Source organism: Haliaeetus albicilla, chromosome 9, assembly GCF_947461875.1.
Source record: "Haliaeetus albicilla chromosome 9, bHalAlb1.1, whole genome shotgun sequence".
NCBI classification, from domain to species: domain Eukaryota; kingdom Metazoa; phylum Chordata; class Aves; order Accipitriformes; family Accipitridae; genus Haliaeetus; species Haliaeetus albicilla.
The window spans coordinates 32551491-32570684 of NC_091491.1; the positions used below are offsets into that span (position 1 = coordinate 32551491).

Consider the following 19194-nt stretch of genomic DNA (forward strand, 5'->3'; position numbering starts at 1 on the left):
GGAATTCCCTTGGGCTAAATTAAGGTGAAACGACACCGAACGATCAGTTAAACATTTTATTCATGGCAGAAGCAACCTGAACTTGGGAGGCATAACAGCAGGTGGCGGGGTTTCTCACAACAGGAATTGGCATGGAACTACCTCAGTAAACAGTGTAACCCGTGGTACCCATATACATCAATTCAGGGAATCGAATAAGGAGATCCCTCCCATTGGGTCAGGAGGTTCAGAACAGACCCCCTTGACTTCTACGCTCCTCCTCAGAGAGGAGCCCAGGGGCGGCTGGATCCGCTCCTAGTCCCAGACTTGGTCAACGGTTTTATGTCTTAAAGGGATAAAGTGTAGGGATTATGGAAAAGGAAAGAGAAAGAGAGAGCAAGACAAGGAGAGAAAAAGGAAAAGACGAAGATGTCACCGGTCCTGGGTCTAGTCAGACGAGGGGTCTGGTTCCAGTGGGCTTGCGTGCCTGGGGCTTCAGTTTGTGCCCTTTTATCATCCTTGCCCCTCCTTCAGGTGGGCGCTCAAACTTATTAGGCTAATTAGGTGTCATGAGCGGTTTGTGAGCCTTCGGGTAATGGGTCGGTGGGCTTGGGGGTCCTTTGGGGAGTAACTTCCCCTTCCCTGCAGGCATGACCGTTGTTTGCTCTTTGGCCATGCCCGGTGAGCGGCCCTGCTCAGCATAGCAGAACATAGCAAGCCCTCCCTGTCCTGGTGCTGATCTGTGTTGATTGGCTTCTTTTCACCTCTGGCTCCTTGCTGGGCAGGGTTCGTTTTTACGCAGAGTTCGTCGTTGAGCAGAACTTGCCCCACCACAAGGTTTGAGACATTATCTCTTTCAGTCTCTCACATAAGAAAATACAGTTATTGCATATGACACAGATCTGCAAGGAAGTTTTTCTGGGACCAAAGTGCTATGTGGTGTTAGCATGCCTTTTGGATATAACTTCTCTATATTTGGTGTAATTTTGTTTATGGACAGTGTTAAATGAGACATAAACTGCACAAGTCTAAATTTGCATGAAGGGCTTATTCTGTACAAGTGCTTTAAAATTACCTGGCAGTTACTGGGTAAAAATGCTTTTAAAGGGATTTTTTTCTTTCTTTCTTTTTTTGATAGGTTTGTTTGGGGTTTCATGACCTTTTAGGGTGTGCATTTGTTTATATTTCACTCTGTTCTATTATTGACAAATCCTGTCCCCAACAGCTTTATCTCTACCTGAGTTTGAAAACACAGCTCCCTTCTGTTTAGCCTGGCCTGCCTCTGCAGAGGTAGCATTGTTTACTCAGAAGTGTTGCAAAGCTGGCATGAACCACTCATTGTTCGTGATCTCTCATGAGGAGAGCTGAGGCATGTGGGATGCCACCGGTGACATTGGTTTGGTGTCAGAAATGTTATTTGCTGGAGGATTTAAGTGTGTAGGGGAAGACAAGCAAGGAAGTTCTCTGGAGGAAAATTATTGCTGTGATGAGCAGCAGTGGTTGCTTGGTTTGGCTTTGAGTTGTTTACTTTAAACAAAGTTCTACTGGTCTTTATAAATCATGGTAGAGGTTACAGTGTAGAGGTATAAAAAGTGCTGCGTTGCATTCATGCACATCTTTGAGTAGTGATAGCAGAAAAGCAAACAGGCTACCTTCCTCCCAGGTATTTAAGTACATCCAGACTTACCTTTTAGCTTGGGGCTTGAATTCATCTTTGAGCCAGAACTTCCTGGCAGTTTGGACCATCCTCATGCTTGCAGTTTGGCTCAATATTGGAACAAGCCCTTTTCCAGGAGAGGAAATGTTGGAGAGCTGGGAAGTGCACCTTGCTCAGTGAGCGTAATCTAACCAAGGAGTGTGTGAGCCCTGCAGGCCACCTTGGACACAACTGCCTGTGCTGTGTGGCACGCTGAGCTCGAGGAGGTGTGTGGGCATGGCTAGGAAAGAGGATACAGACGTAGCCATGCAAACCTCCACTGACCCTGGTGGGAGCCAAGTACCAAAATACCTCTGTGACTAAACCATGTGTGCTTCTCCAGGCTATGCTGCACTTTCCTAACCTCTGCTATTCATATGAATTGTAAAAGGAGTGGGACTCTTGAGAATTTATTGACGGGTGAGAAATAGCAAGATGTTTCAAGGCAAACAAAACAGACTTTAAGACCAGACTGTTCTGGCCAAGCTGTATGGGAATCTGCTGCTAATAGATTTTAAAAAGAAACCAAATTCTGGGTGCAGAACATAGAACATTGTCCTACTATGTTATCAGACCAGTAATTCTTCTAGCCTGGCATCTTTTCAGTGGTTGGGATCTGATGTTTCAAAGCAAGTTTCTTCCCAACTCCAGGCTGCTTGGTACCCTGCAGTGGAAGGGCATTGTATTCAGTTACAGGATCATGATCCAAATTTCCGTTCTTTAAGAATCTGATGCTCTCCAAACAACAGGCTGAGTGGCACACCCTAGGACATCTAATAACTTTCTGGAACATGTCCTCCTTTTATTACAAGTTGTCTTAGCAGTCCTCAGCATGTGGTCCAAGTTTCCAAGAAACTAGGGCAGTAATTTATTGCGGTGAAAGTGAAAATGCTTCACACACAGAAATCCAGGTGACAGCTTTAAATGTTTGTTTTGTTCTTATCTTCTTCAAATATGGGAAATGCTGTTCCGATATGATTTTAAGCCCACAGATTTAGGGAGTGTCAGTTATTTCATTTACGCTGAGTGTGAGTGACTTAGCACTGTATTTAATTTAAAAAATGGTTTCCAGTATGCCTTGCTGGTTTTCATCTTAAAAGTCTTTAAAGTGTTACTTCATTTTACTTGTTTTTCTTTTAATAATGCTGAGAACTAATTCTACTAAGTAAAAGAAAAAACAAGACAAATAAAAATGAGTGGATACCGGAAACAATAAGGTTTATTCTGCAGATATTTAATGTGCCTTATATATTAAGCTGTAGCTGATAGCTATGAATGCTGAGGCCATCTGAAAATCAGACCACCTACTAAGTGATTTTTAGAAGGCGAGGATACCTCCCTATACTGATCTCAAGGAAAAATTCTGGCCTTTGTAGATCCAGATTTCATTACAGATGCATAGTCCTCCTCCTCTGAAGAGTGAAAAAGTTGAGCTAACGTGAGGATGGGATGCAAGTGCTGGAAACAGCAGCTCTCTGCCAAGTGATACAGTTCCTCATTTGGTCTGCCATGTGCCGGTCTGACTGCCCTAGCCGTTGTCTGGATCCGGTTGACTGTTGGCAGAGGTTGAATGCTTCCTGAGAACAAATCACTTCATTGTTCATGTCTGCTCATGCACTGCCTTTTGGGAGCGTGGTTCATGTTGGTAGCAAGAAGCAGGACCATTAGCACCAAATGAATTCTTTGTCAAGCAGCATGTCTCACTGAAATTTTTACCCTTTTCTCCAGCTGCTTTCCCCCAGATTGAATTTGCAGTATCCTAATGGACTGGCTCCTATTAAGCAGATGGCTTGTTTATTTTTTTTTTTTTTTTCTGTTAACTCGGCAGATCGTGGCCTACCATGATTTTCCACGAAACTGGCTCCTTTCTTTTTCCTCCTCTTCCAAGTGAGCAGCTGGGAACTGAAACAAGGCAGCTCTGGGACTTGAGGAAAACAGTTCTGTTTCGATTAAGCCCCTTCCATCCTCAAGTCCTGTGGAAACTGGGCTGTTTGAAACAGCCAAAATTTCCATCCTGATTAATTGTACCAAAAGCTCCATGCCAGGGAGCTCCTAGTCATGAGCCACCACCTCAGGGAGTGATCCATGGGCAGAGTACAATGGCAGTTCTCAAGGGTCCTGTCACTCTACAGCAGCCGTCGCTGTCCTGTTTCTGCCCAGATCCAGGGATTAGGACTGTCTGGAATGGCTGCGCCAGTGTAGCCACACTGCAACTGGGGGCAAATCATAGATTATGAGCCAGCACAACTGGTCCCATGGCTCATAGTCAACCCCTCAGTGCTTATGTGATGTGAGGACACGAGCAGCTTGGCCTATAACTAAGGCTTTTAGGCCCTACCACAATACACAGTAACAGCAAGAAGAATTCGGCTTGCTTTTCCCAAAACTTAAAAGTTGGTCTGGTTGAGTTTTCAGCTGTATGTACGTGGAGCTGACCTGAAGTTTAGTGTCATCTCACTCAAATTCAGGACCTGACCATTGCAGCGCATGGTTCCCCATTTGTGCAGAATTGGAGAGAAATAATGTACTACTTTTGGGTTTTTTTCCACATAGATGAAAAACATTGAGTAGCTAAATGGCTGTTTCCTGTACCGTAGTTTAAAACTTCAGCATGCTTTGGGCAGGGGCAAGGAGAGAGCATTATAAGACTGTGTTTCTCTCTAATCCTTGTTATCCTCATGACTCTGAAGATGCAGGTGGTGAGGATGCAGGTTTTCACAAAGCCATGTTGAACATTGCAGGAAGGTGGGTCTAAGCAACTGTGAACTTCACAAATCTTGTTGGGGCTTCCGAGGTTCTGTGCAACCACATTTACAGCAACTAAAGCAGAAGCCAATGTCAGCAATTGTATGTTGCTTCCCAAGTCACCCAGATGTGGCTGCAGTGAGAACTGATTCCACCTCGAGTGCCAGCAGGGTGTCTTGGCTCCTGGGTTGTGTTCATGCGCAGGGCAGAGACCAAGACTTGTTAACCAAAACCAACCCAGGTGATCTTACATGTTTCTGGTGACAGTAACACATTTGTGTCTGTAGAGTCCAATCTGAAAAAGAGATATCCTTGCTGTACATCTCATTATTTTCATTACTTGTTGCTGGTGAGATCCTGTATTTCAACCCAGTGCAGCTTCCCCCAAGCAGCTGTGAGGAGGCAGCTATTTTTCTACAAGCACTCTCTCCTTGCTGGCAGCAGGGCATAGTTTGAGCCTTCGTGGAAAGCTGATAGTTTTGTTCAGGTGACTGAAATGAGTTTCAGAAGGAACCTCAGCATGTGCATAAAAATCTGGCCCTTTGCCCTGCAGCAGTGGCCTCTCTGAAGAGCATCCTTGTAGTTTCCTGTCTCTGCTTCCTTCCCTCGCTCTAACTTTTTGTTTCATTTGGGGGGGGGTGCCTTATTTTTTCCTGCAATGGGAATTATTCCATAGGGCTGGATCATGTTCGTGCATTACAGAGGCAAAGGAAGCTTTGAAAGGTGCTCGTCCCAGGCTGGAGTGCTTTGAAAACTGGCTGGATGTTTGGTGCATGCTGGCTGTAGCCCCTTTCCTTTCACCTGTACCACAGCTTCCTGCAGCACAGACCGGATCCCAAAGGACAGCTTTTAGGTCTCTGGTATTATGCAGGAATCTCCTCCTTTTTGTGATGGGACTGATTAAAATCTCTCATTAGCTTTACCTTCTGAGCCAGTACTTTATGCAAAACCATTTCCTAATGAGAACAGTTTTGGGCAAGTCAGCCACTGAAGTGTTACGATGCCAACGGTGAGACCTCTGGGCTTCATTTAGAGGCCTCTCAAACCATTCCTGGGCAGTGGGAATGGGACAGTGGGTTGCTAGATGAGCTGGCAGAGTATGTTGCTGCTTTCTCCCAACACCAGCAGTTGTGCTGGGCAAAGCAGTAAGTCACAAGCTGCCTTACGTTCTGTGAAGCTGACTGCTCCTCCTGCTTAGCATGGTTATTGGTGTTGCCCACGTGTTTCTTTGAATGACCTTCCTCTGGGCTGTAAGTGTGGTTTGTACCGGGAATACCCTGTCCTTGCTAGAAAATCAGCTCCTGGGGAAATACGTCCTTGCTTAGGCGTGTTGGAGATGATGGAGGGGGTGTTATCACCACAACCTTAGGAGTGTGTTGTGGGTTAACCCTGGTGGTCAGCTCAGCCCTGCACAGCCACTTGCTCCTCCCCAGTGGGATGGGGAGACAGGCGGAAGGGTGTAAGTGAGAAAACTCATGGGTTGAGATAAAGATAGTTTAATAGGTAAAGCAAAAGCTGTGTGTGCCAGCAAAGCAAAATAAGGAATTCCTTCACAGCTTCCCACAGGCAGGCAGGTGTTTAGCTATTTCCAGGAAAGCAGGAACAGTTACTTCATCATGCATAACCGTTACTTGGGAAGACAGACACTGTAACTCCTTCTTTCTCCCAGTTTTCCTTGCTGAACACGATGGCACATGGTCTGGGATATCCCTTTGGTCAATTGGGGTCAGCTGTCCCTGCTCTATCCACTCCCAGCTTATTGTGCACCCCTAGCCTGCTCGCTGGCAGGGCAGCGTGAGAAACAGAGACAGCCTTCATGCTGTGTAAGCAATAGCTAAAACATCCCTGCCTTATCAGCACTGTTTTGGTCCCAAATCCAAAACATAGCACCATACCAGCTACTTTGGAGAAAATTAACTCTGTCCCAGCCACAGCCAGGACAGGGTGCATGACTGTTTGTTGTGTGCTTTGCATGGAACTGGCCATAGCATAGTACGAGTAGAAGCACAGTATGACTCGGGAGAGGCAGTAGCTCTTTTGAGCCCAGCTGTGCACCAACAGAACTGGGTGGATGGCAGCAGGGGCTGGTGTTGTAGGGCTGGCACCCTAACGTAACATCAGATTGGCAAGAAAGCTGCTTATTACCCAGTGCCGTTTTTATGCATGGATTCTCTTACAGCAGCTCAAATCTGGAGTTTGAGCTGCACACCTTTAAGCATATATGGACAGATTAGTTTCTGCTAGGCTCTTAACCATGGCGAAGGTTGTATGATAGTCTAGGTGCGGTAAGGATTGAATCAATATGAAATTGAGGTTGTTCCTGATGAGGTAAGAATCAGGAATGGAATCTTTACCACCACACCCACTTTCAGACCTCCTCGAACATCACAAAGAAGTTAAATACCTTTGTAGCTCCAGTGCTAGGTGGTTGTCTCAAATGCAAATGTAGTAGCTTAAAAATGTCTCCTTATTTTAACTCCTTCCAGACTGAGAGAACTGTGCATCTGCCTCAGGGTAGATAGGGAGATTGCAAGAGACAGAGCAGGAGAGTGTAGGACTGCCTCTGAGCCTTGTTGGAATGTGGGCAGCTGGGACTGGGCAGAGTTCTGGGTAGGAGCTCTGCGAAAATGTAGAGTTTTAGGGATAGTCCTACTTTATTATTTAATCTGAGGTTCCCATTTGTTGTTGGTAGGGGTGACTCTTGTGGTCCCTTAGTGTTGTCACGTGTTCTTGCAGCAGGGTAAAATGGTTTGTGCGGGGTGAAGGTGCCAGGGTTGCTCTGCACGTGGAGGGGTGCAGCTGAGTAACCAGAGCTGCTGCATTGGGAGACCTGCAATGTTGTGCTTAGGGGGCTGCAGCTGGAGATTGCCTGGAAACTTAAAATATTAACATTATCAGTACCAGCTTATGCTTATTTTCTTTTCCAGGCAGTTTGAAGCTAGTGTTTGTGACCCTGAGGGCTAGAAATAGATTTTGTCAGGACAGCCGCATGTCTCCCCCACTTGTGTGGTTCAGAGGGGAGGCAGAGGGGGATAGCTCCTACATCCTATTAGTTTCACAGTGAAATTGCAAAACTTTTGATCCTGCATCAGCATAAACTTGGCCGATGCTGTACCTGCATCAGCTAAGGCTGTTACATGCGATCTGGCTTTTCCTCCACACCCACTGAACATGCAACCTACGCCAAAGGTTGGGGCTGCATAAACTCAGCCCAGATTTTGCTTTGTTATACCACCCACAGTTAGCGGGGTGCAAAGTAATAGTGCAACATGTCTCTTCCTTGCATGGCCTTATGCACTGCCCTTTTGCTCACAGCCTGAATTTTACTTTTTCCTGCCGCAGTTTTGTGCAGGCGGCATCTGGTCAGGTTTCTGTTGCTTCATGCATTTGCTGAGTATTACTCAGACAATTTATTCCAGCACAAAGGAGGGAGTGGGTTAGAGCAGGTTAGAGCTGTCTGGCCTGGCCGTGCAGGAACCAGTGACAAGTAAAAGCTCCATAAATACAGTGTACATTCTTATGCCTCTCCCCTTTCTCCACACACATATCAGTTGCTTTTCCAGATTATTGAGAAAATAATCTCTGTATTTTCTGGGTGTGAAACATATTGGTTATCCCTTTGCAAGCAATGAAGAATATTTTGTTGGCAGTGCTGCGGCTTGGCTCAAGGCTCTGCCACTGGATGGCTGATCCCAAGGCTGATGGGAGGAGTAGTGATACTGTCCTCAGCCCTGTGAGCGGGTGGCAGGTGCCTCCAGGTTGCTCCAGTGGACTGGGAGCCACCTGGGATGCAGGACCAGCCTGGGATGGAGCTGCCTGCAGGGGCAGGGTTCCCCTCCTTCCCTGCCCACCCCCACACCCAGCACCCTGTAGGGCTGGGGTGTGGGAGATGTGCACTAGCCCTTTCCCCACTTCTGCAACACTGGGCCTGGGAACTGGGGTCCCTCTGGGTTCTAGGACTCCCGGGGTCTGTATATATTGAAGCCTTATCCATCAGCTGTTCCCCTGTGGCTGCCATCACCCCTCTTTGGCATCATAACATCTGGCACAGCTGCCATTGCCCCCCAGTGGTGGGTCTTGTCCTCCCCACACACTCCCTGGAATCCATCCCCCGGCAACTTAGCAAAACCAGGTGATGGTGCAAGGACAACTGGGGAGGGAGGGAGCGGAAAAAAGTTTTGCCAGGCTCTGCCACAGCCTGATGCAGCAGCACTTGCTCTCTGCTCCGAGGCAGCTCGTCGCAGGGCTCTCTGTGGCTGCTGGTGGCTGGCAGTTGTGTTTGCACACTGGTGGCTTGACCTCATGGGCAGGAGAGCGGCTTCTGGGTGACCTTTCCTGGGTTAAGAACAGCTTGCAAAACCCTCACACCTCTCTCTGGGCTTATAAAACTCAACTTCATTTGAGTTGTAGCAGTTTCACTGGAGATAGCTGAAGAGGGACTTCACTACCGAAACCTGGCAAACACCCAGAGGGCAGGGCAGCGCAGCTGCAATGCACATCTCAGCACTTCAGATACTGCATTCCTCCCACCAAGATTTTAAGATTTCACATCTCTGGCCCTACTTCTGGAAGAGAACAAACAAGCCTGGCCGCTGGGCAGCATCCTACTGCTGTCGCCTCCAAGGAGAGATCCCTGGGCGAGAGCGGAGGCTCATCAGAGAGCTGGTAGCAAACCCGGGCGGGGATTCCCTTCAAGCCTGGCTGCTTGCCTCTTGTGGTTTTTCACAGAGTTGTAGGTTTTTCCCCTTTTTCTTAGCCCTGTTCCCTAGCCCAGAGCTCGGCTTGATGCAGGTCCACATGCTCTGCAAGTGTAAATCGGCACAGCTTCAGCAACATGGGTGATCCTGCAATGCTGCCCAGGGTGCGAGGGTCAGCCCCTTCGTCTGGTCTGCATTTAGAACTGTGATAACGATGACAGATGGATGGACACACGCACACATGTTTCTGCCTCTGCCATAGAGGAGTTTGTGACTGTTTTTTCAGGTAGTTTGGGTATTTTGGCAAACTGAACAGAAAAGCACAGGCAAAAAAGGCAGTGAGAGGTGGGAAGGAAAGAGAGGCAGGAGATACTCGTGCAGCCTCGCGCATGGAGGTTTCCCCTGGGTTTGTGTGCATCCCCGCTGTGTCACCCATGGTCACAAAAGTTCACCCTTCTCTTTGTATCCCTTGGGGGCACACGCACCTTGCTGGAGAGGCTGTGACAGCTGAGAAGCCCTGATGTTAGGCTGTGGCAGGTGGGTAAGGCTCTTTTTGAGGTACACCTGAGCCCCATCCTCCCCTGCAATGCCATGCATGGATTTTCCCAGGGTCCAGCACTTCACCCCAGGCCATGAGACACAAGTCCCCGAGGAGGGCAATGAGTCCCCTTGCACAAGCAGGACCCAGTGCAGTGCAGGGAATGGTGCTGCCCCGCAGGCAGTGTGCCTCTGTCCCACTCTCTGTGCAGCCCTGGCCCAGAGGAACTCCTGCAAACAGATTTTTCAGTGGCTCCTCTGATGGAGGATTTTGCAATGTTTCCAGGCAAAGGGGCAGTTTGTACGGCAGTGCCCACCCTGCTGCCAGCTGGGGGCTGGGGAACAGAGAAGCCCCTTCTCTGCCTCTGTCCCCACACAGCAGACAGAGCCCCGCTGTTGGTCAGAGGAAGTTTGGTGAAGGCAGAAGGGAGGAAAAGGCTCCTGGCAGGTTTCGTCTGTTAGAGCCAAGAACGGTCCCATTAGGAGCTTGTGATCCTTTTTCTTCTTTTCAAATACATCTATTTATTTTTTTTAGACTGCTGGCCATTGCTCAAAGGGACCCAGGCTGCGAGTCCATCCCAGCCGGTCGACCGCTTGCTTGCGCCTCATCCTGGCCCAGATCACACCGGGAAGGGCTTTGGCTTCTCGGCCGTGAAAGCCGCTCTCTTAGCGAAGGCACGGATCTCTCCCCTTGGCCAGGAGCCTGTGCCGGCAGTGGGCTCTGGCGGGGGGGGGCTCGGCACACCGGCACTGGGAAGACTGGGGCAGTGTTCGGGGCTGAGGGCTGCTGAAAGGGCTCAGTGTGTGCTGAGCATGAGTCACCCAGGCTGGAGGGCAGCTGGGAGCCGGTGGAGGAGAGCAGCGGAGAGCTGCTACAGGAGGGGCCGGCGCCCCAGGAAAAGGCGGCAAAATGAATATCATTAGTGTGGAGTGGAGGCAGAAGGGCCTGAGGAAAGAGAGAGGCTGGGAGGCAGCGTTTCCAGGGGCAGAGGGGTTTGAGGGACCCTCGCGTCGCAGCTGGGTGTGTGCGTGGTGTCGGGATGGGAACGGGGAGGGGGCAGGAGAGGCTGGGTCTGTCGGTCTCCAGGTACGTCACTTAACCTTCACATGGTTCTGGGTGTCAAACTGAAGTGGAGCCTGGAGAAGAGCTGGGAGAGCCCAGGAAAGCTTCGTGGGGTCCTCAACACAGGGAGCTGCCTTCTGTCACGTTCGGTGCCTTGAGCGCCACCTTGCAAGGCTGGTGCTCCATCCTGGCTGGTGCAAAACAGCCCTGGAACCGCCGGTTTTCTTTGGCTGTAGCTCAGGCTCAGTTTGGCTGCACGCTTCCCGGACTGGTCGATACACACCCAGGCGGCTGCGGGGCTGTGCCAGCCCTTACACATCCTTAACATCATCTCCCTGGTCCCCAGGGATGTCACCTGCTGTGGCAGGCCCAGAAGGTGGCTTGTCCCCTCCTGGAGCAAGGGTCATTGTTGGTGGCTTAGTGCTGGCCCCTAAAGGGATCTTGGCTTCTTGGTGACATCCCAGCTAGGACCTCCATGTCTGGCTGCATGTGAGATGAGAAGCAGGGAGGGTTTTCAGGTTTAGCTTGAACACAAGCACACTTGGGAAGGTCTAGGTCGATCTCAAAAGCAAACACCCCTGCTCACAGGAGTGTCGGCACTCAGAGAGGTCCTCTCCGACATGTCTGAGGGTTAGCCGTGTCCTACTGTCTTCCAGAGGCATCGTGTGCTCATGTGAGACACCAGCATGTGTGCAAGAGGACAGAAAGAGTCCCTTGGGCTTCAGCTTGCCCCCTCCTCAGGCCCACGGCCGCTGGGGACAGCCGGAGGCTGGGACCGATGTGGAGAGGGTGTGCTCAGAAAGCACTCCAGTGGTGGTTGATCAGGAAATGCATCCTAAGCAGGTTGCTTTTTTATGGGGTTTTAGTTGACTGTACTGCAAAAAAGTCCATCTTTACTGAAAAATCCCATTAAGACATTTCTTTCTAGCACAGATAACCATAGCCCAAAAGCACTGTGTCTCACCAGCCGAGGAAACAGGGAGGGTAGCTGATGGTCCTGGACAGCCCAGCCCCGTTCCTGTGCCTCCAGACCTACAGAAAACCACTCCAGAGGCTGGAAATAATCTTATCAGTTTATTGGCTGCCATCCCAGGACGAGTTCCTCCACCAGATCTCTGGTTTGTTGATCCATGGGGCCCCACAGACAAACTCTACGGCCACGTGCCCTGTGTTGGCACTGTGAGCTGCTGGTGCCAGGGAGAGTCCCTGCTACCTCACCCCAAGGACCGATGGGCTTTCCATCCTCCTCTTTCCATGCTGTCCAGCTCTCCATCCTTTCCCACCTCTCCCTAACACTGGGCAGATCTCCAAGGCTTTGGCCCTACAGGAATGACCTCTTAGGGTGGTGCTTTTCTATCTTGTTGTCACCAGTGGCAGCAGTAGGATGAAGGAAAGTAAAACATTATTGGGCGCACAGTGTGATGATACAAATGGGCTGGAAGGACCCGTGAGAGCCATCAGTTTGTCCCTCCACCCTGTGGCAGGAGCTGATTCCCATGGTGAGGCAGGGATCAACACAGCAGCAGTGTCTGAAGCCTCCCCAGACAAAGATGCTAGAAACACCAGAGCCATGGCAGCGTGGCAGAACCGTCAGCCCAATGGATGGCACGGGGCTGTAGCTGCGCTTGCTGTGAATCAGGGAAGGAGCTGGATCCATGCATTAACTCACTGGCCATCTCAGCCCACAGCATGACTTCACCGTCGGGTGAACATCCCACCATGGAAACCAAACCTCAGGAATGCAGCTGGGTGTGCCGGCTCTCCTCTTCCCTCTGGAGGACTCTTGCATGGCTAAAATACTCCCAGGCTAGCAAATTGCTGTTGCCACCTCTCCTACCAGCTCCCTGAGCTGGGCTGGGGAGCAATGCCCATGAAAGGGTCATCCCCTGCGCTGGGCGGGTGCCTGCCTGGAGGTGGTACCATGGGTGCTGGCCTCCCTTGTGTGTGCAGAAGCGGGAAGCTTTGCCATGGCTTTAGTCCAATAGCCCCAGCCAAAGAGGGGGAAACTGGTACTCCGCATACCCTCTTTCTCCCTCTCTCCATGTTTTGCTGGAGACAGACCCACCAGTGGCTGTAGCAGAGCCCAGGTTTTGGCACAGGCGATGAGCAGCAGTGGAGCTGTGATTAATGACAAGCAGAGCCACAGGGCCAGGGATGTCTGAGTCGCCTCTGCCTCCCTCCTAAACCGATTTGGCCAAAAAAGGCTAACGTGAGCGTTTCTGTGTCTGTCGGCCCAGGAGGGGGCCCGGCCGGAGCTCGGGGTCTCGGCAGGCATGTGCTGCGCCGGGGCCGTATGTTTTTCCACTTGGGCTGGAGAGGGGCCGCGGGCAGGCAGCCGCCGGGCTCAGGTGACTCCTGAGCCGCCCTTTCCATCTGACTCATGAGAGACGTCGTGAGCACTCTCCTGCCCGACGGAAAACACGTCGCCTTGCAGTTCGTGGCTTCTGGGTCTGTGCCGGCCCCCTAGGGCAGCAGGGCTTCCCGGGGCTGCGAGCGCAGCATGCTGGCACCCCAAGCCCAGCCCTTCCCAGGCTGGAGCTGGGAGAGCGGTTTCTGTGGGCTGATGCCCAACTGGGGCTTTGCCGTTAGCTTGTGCCCGTGGCCAGCTTTGCAGGACAGTCAGGGCAGCAAGGCTGAGCAGGACAGGCCCATGGTCCCTGCGATGGGCAGGAGTGTCTCTACGGGCAGGGCTGCTGGCTTCAGTGCTGGCATGACATTGCTTTCCCAACACTACAACCTGGGAACTTCTCCCTCCTGGTTCCCTCTCCTCCACCTTTGCTCTTTAGGAGGGTCTGGGATGCGAGCGGACCCCTCCAGTGACAGGATGGGTCCCCTCCCAGGGACCTTCCCCTGCTGGAGCCAAGCACACCAACATCATCCTCCCTCCTTTCTGGATCTGGGCAGCATGAATGTGTCTCCCTTCTCAACCCCGCATTCCCATCCCTCTAGGCTTTCTCTATCCTCCATCCTTATGGGCTTGTTTTCTTCGGAGCCTGGATGCCATCCTGCCATGAATTCACAGGACAAACCTAGACCTTGGGACTTTCTGTGTGAGGCTGGATTGAGGTGAGTAGAGAGGGGGAAACTGAGGCACGCTGGGGTAAGCACTTCTCACCGGGGCACGCTGAGCTCAGAGAGACAAGCCAGGGCCTCTGGCTCGCTGTGTCCAACCACAAGGCTGTTTGCATCATGCCACAGAGGCAGTCCCACAAGCTGTCTGCTCCCCCTGTGCCTGCTGCCAGAGCTGCAGCATTGGGCTCCCTCTGCTCCTTTGGGAAGGGAAATGTTTTCCCTTTCCCCTCCCTTCCCTGCTCGCCAGCGTGAGTCCGGTTTCCCCTGCGCGCTGCCGCCAAGCGCCTCTGGAACCACTGGAAAATGCATAAAAGGCCTGGGCAAGGCTGCGGTGAGGGTTACTCGCAGTCACAGCTGGATCCAGCTGCTGATTTAAAGCAACAGCACGGCCACACCGGGCTCCCCAGGAGACCCAGGCATCCCAGGGGCGCAGATCCCCTGGGAGAGAAGGCAGCGTTCCTGCCAGGCAGCAGCCCGAAAGCTGGATGGGGGCCTTTTTGCTGGGGAAACTGAGGAAGGGGCAGCCCAAGGAGGCAAACACTTGGGTGGATCCGGCCCCCAGGTTTGCTGAGCACTTCCCCCTGCCCTGCTCCTGCGGCTCCTGGCACAAAGGCTGGGGCAGCGCTTCCCTGCCAGCCCCAGCTCGTGTCCTAGCTGCAACAGCATCGCCTCCACCAACACCATCCCACCACCCTGTCCCCTGCCTTTCCCCGACCCCGTGGCACTCAAGTCTCACCCCAACATTCCTCCTATTCCCCAACATTGCAGCAGGGGGGCCTGGCCTGGCAATTGCCCTGGAAAGCAACTTCCCCTCCTGCCCCCATTTTTGGAAGAAATCATGCGAATCCCAGGGGGTTTGATTCCAAGCAGGGCAGCGGGCATTGCTTTGGCTGTGGCTTGAGGTGTTCCGGCATGAGCTGCTGAGGCTGATGGAGCGGGAGGGAGAGCCTGGCTTTGGAAGGCAGAAAACCTCCTCCCGCCTCTGCCCAGGAGCCAGCACAACCAGCCCTGGCAGAGGCACTGGGATGGAAATGGCCGTGGGGCTCTGGGGTTAATGCGTAAAATAACCCACCCCCACACTGAGGGTCTGGTTTATGGCTGTGATAATGATGGGCAAGTGGAGGGAGCTTTCTGGGGGGGTGGCTGTCTTTCCTGTCATCCCACGTCAGACCCGGGGGTTACATGACATCTGCCCCAGCTTCCAAGCTGGTGGTGTTCGCTTAGCAATAAACCAGGGTAATAATTAATCCTAACTACCCGGGGGGCTTTCTCTGAGCAAGGGCTGGGAGGGAGGCAGTGCCAGTCCCTGGCCATAGCCTCCAGCATCCCACGTGGGAGCAGCGGTGAACCTCCCAGGGTTACTCTACCTGCTGGCACAGCCCAAGCAGCATCACAAAAGGTGCTTAGAAAATAAATTTGCAAGGAGAAAGGGACATTCCTTGTCCTAGCGCATTCAGGATGTTTGCCTGCAAGTGCGTGCAAAGTCCTGACGTGGTGTGAGTCTGGCTTAGCTAAACAAATAGCAGCCTTGGCCTCCCTCCCCACCCCAGGGTATGTCACAGGTGAGTGGTTTAATGACGAAAAATCTAAATGTGTGACCACCCCAGGCTGGTCTCCGGTCAAGCTGAGCCCTTGGTCCCATTCCAGGCGCTCAGAGGTTTGGGGAGGAGAGGGATGGTTTGGGTGTCCCCGCAGGTCACGGAGCAATGGGACCTTGGCTTGGGTGGGAAACGCAGCCTGGGGACAGCGGCGCTGGCACGAGTGGCTGGGAGGTATGAGAGTTGCCGGGAGGAGAGATGAGACTTTTTTTCTGTGTACGTATAATTTGCTGGAATAGAAAGAAATCAGAAAACAACCCCAAAAAAACCTGTATCAAAGAAACCAGGGCAGCTCTTCCCAGTGAAACAAAACCCAAACCTTCAGTGGGAAAACATTGGCTGGGTCAACCTGCCACAAGCCAGTCTTCTGGGATTGCATAAACTTCATAAAAAAAGCTCACTTCTTTCTTTGTACTTATTTTTTTATAAAACATTTTAATTCAGGTCCACTTCAAAATGAAAAGAGGCTTCTTGAAACAAAAAAAGCATTGTGGTTTGCTTTGAGAACATCTAAATGAGCCCCTTCGGCATCGCGCCAGTCCTCGCCCTTTCCCTTTGCCCAAACGATGCCCTGCAGCCCAGTTAGATGCCAGCTCCAAAGTCTCGTGTCCACACAGGTCACTTGCCCCTGTCTCCAGGAGGGGTGCTTGGGTGGGAGGCGAGTGTGTCACACTGTGTCCTGGTTTCAGCTGGGATAGAATTAATTGTCTTCCTAGTAGCTGGTACGGTGCTATGTTTTGAGTTCAGTATGCAAAGAATGTTGATAACGCTGATGTTTTCAGTTGTTGCTAAGTAATGTTTAGTCTAAAGTCAAGGATTTTTCAGCTTCTCATGCCCAGCCAGCGAAAAAGCTGGAGGGGCACAAGAAGTTGGCACAGGACACAGCCAGGGCAGCTGACCCAAAGTGGCCAACAGGGTATTCCATAGCATGTGATGTCATGCCTAGTATAGGAACTGGGGAGACTGGGGGCGGGGGGATCGCCGCTCAGGGACTAGCTGGGTGTCGATCGGCGGGTGGTGAGCAATTGCACTGCGCATCATTTGTACATTCCAATCCTTTTATCATTACTGTTGTCATTTTATTAGTGTTATCAATATCATTAGTAGTTTATTCTTATCTGTTCTATTAAACCGTTCTTATCTCAACCCACGAGTTTTACTTCTTTTCTCGATTTTTCTCCCCCATCCCACTGGATGGGGGGGGAGTGAGTGAGCGGCTGCGTGGTGCTTAGTTGTTGGCTGGGGTTAAACCACGACACACTGGTAGCGGCCATCTCCAAATGGGTCCCGGGAGCCAGTGGCTGCAGAGGTGGCTGCTGCTGCCAGGAGCTGATGTCACCCCGGCTGTGACTTGGAAGTCACCTGGGAAGGTCCATGTATTACCTCCCCTTCTGCATTCTCCATACAATGCAATGATAACGTGCCTGAGTGTTATTTCTTGCAGGTCCCCTGCCAGCTCTCATGGGACTGTGGTGGCTTGGTGCACCTCGAAATATCACCGGTATTGCGCAAGGCAAAGGAGCTTGGCTTTTCCATGCGTGAGCAGCACCTGCCACCCAAGAGCCTTTCTCCAGACACCTGCAGCTCTGTCAGTGGTGCCAAAAAGGCACCTGGTGCCTCCAAATTTCAGTTAATGACCAAAGAAATAAGGGTACTGGGTGCTGCAGCGAAGGAGGAGCAGGGCGATGGATCCAGCTGCTTTGCTGAAGGCAGGGCCGGGCAGGAATAGCAGGGATCTGCTGGTGGCTGGATCTGCTCGTGGCAAAGTGATGCTGCCCCCGGCTCTGGTTTTGGGCGAACAAAAAAATTCAGGTTTCTCTTTTTCAGGTTTCGCTCTCAGCAGAGGGGTTGTGGCTGCTCGGGTAAAACCTGTTTTTGCCAGGCACTGGAAAGAGGCAAGGAGGAGGTGTGTGGAGGAGAACTTCTTTAAAAAAAAACCGCTTTCAGTTTGGTTTTAGCTGTCCTGCCACCTTTCTGCTTTTCCAGGGTGAATCCAGAAAGTGTGAAAACTTGGGTTTGTTCTAAATATTTCTATGTAATGATGAAACAAATGTAAAAAAAAGCTGCTTCATCTTAAGATTCAGCTTTGAAACAGGAGCTGGCAGTGCCAGGAGTGCCTAGGACAGTGTTTATCTCTGTCATTAGTAGTCCCGGACCCGACACTGTTTGAGTCTTTAATGAATATCAGAAGTAAAGCTTTGCACAGCCATCACGCCCCAGGTCTGCAATGCTCTCACGCAGCTGGACATGCATCTCCCCCACGCAGGGGGAGGTGGGAGTGGGGTCTGCCTGCACAGAGGGGCTTATTTGAGCTGAAACCCTGCGCAGCAGCACGGGAGCATCCAGCAAGTCCACGCGCTCGCAGTCCTGCTGCTTTCCTGCACAGAAGCAGCCATCGGAGAAGTGGGAGCCTGGGCGCATGGCTGGCAGAGCTCCCTGCGGCAGGCTGCCAGGAGCCCTTCTCGTCCCACAGCAGTGCCACTTCCATGCTAGAGCAGCACAGCCCTCAGGCACGCTGCACCGCGGCCGGCTCCGGGGCTTGCCGGGTAGACGTGCTGATACCAGGGGATCGAGTGCCCCAGGAGCCTGTCGCACACCCACAGCATCTGGGCATCCCCTGTGGCTGCGGCAGCTGCTCCAGGGCTGTGTTTTGGGTTTTACTCCAGCTCCCCATAGCAGGGATGCTGCAGTTCCTGTCTCCATCATGGTCCCAGGGCACATTGGAAGGAGGAGATGGTGGCCGTGCTTTTGCGGCTTTGCTGTTCACACCCCTTTGTGCGTCTTTGTGAAGGGGAGGTTCTCCAGTGGGGTCCCCCTCCACCGTGAGCCCCTCTTTGCAGAGTGGGGTGAATTCCCAGCTGTGGGCTGGCATGCACCTACCATTCCTGTGCCACATGGATGAGGTGAGTCCTTCTCACATCCCGCTCTGGTCAAGCTGATACTCAGTGTGGCTCTTCATCCTACCTCTGACACCCCTTCTCTGTGTATCTCACGGCCAGGATTTTCTTGGGGCCATGAATTCAGCAGATATAGACTTTCCTATGGGAAGTGGGAACAAACTAAAAAGGAATCAGGGAAGGTGCATAGGGACCTTTGGTGGTGATAAGGTTGTGGGGTGCTGCAGAGCTGGTGCAGCCTGTTTGGGCAGTCTTTCCTGGGGAGCTTTCACAGCCCCCAGGACATGGAGCTGCAGGGCATCTGGGAAAGCGATAAACCAAGATAAGGAGAGAGAGAAGCGGGTCTGGAGAAAGAATGCAACTTCCCCCCACAAACTGAGTTGGACTTTGGGTTTTCTTGGAGCAGGACCAAATGCTATTTGAGTAGCAGAGTTTGTGTGGGTCCCATCATGTGTCCAGCTTCGGAACAGAAGAGCCTCTTCCATGACAAGCGCAGTGTGTCTGGGGGGCTGTGGGAGATGCTGACTCTCAGAACTCGTGCAAAATGCAGAGGGGCTGCGGGAAAGGGGCTGCGGGAAAGGGACTGGGATATCTCTGCTGGGCAGGAAAGGAAATATCCCAAAGGATTTCCTGCAGGCTTCCTAGTCTGGCTTCGTGGTTGACACGAGTGGCTGGTGGGGATGGGAGGATGACAAAAAGGGAGACATCAGAAATGATGGGGACTGATTTTTGTGGCTGAAAAAGACCCTCAACTGAAATGCTATGTTTAAGAGGAAAAGAAGGTCTTAAATCTGCTTCTCAATGGGCAATGGGATGTCCCATGCTGATATGGCTGCAGCAGGGATGCTGGTGAAACACTGCTCCAAACCAAGGGTGAAGGAAGAGTTTGGAAGGACACCTCACTGCCTGT

The 19194-nt window shown here is 51.7% G+C and overlaps 1 long non-coding RNA gene across 1 annotated transcript; it reads left to right on the forward strand.

Moving 5' to 3' along the window:
• The first annotated feature begins 8663 nt into the window (after positions 1–8663).
• Positions 8664–16533, forward strand: LOC138686880 (uncharacterized). The gene is made up of 2 exons (XR_011326206.1): positions 8664–13783; positions 15247–16533. It is a non-coding gene; the product is annotated as an uncharacterized lncRNA (long non-coding RNA).
• The last annotated feature ends 2661 nt before the right edge of the window (positions 16534–19194 follow it).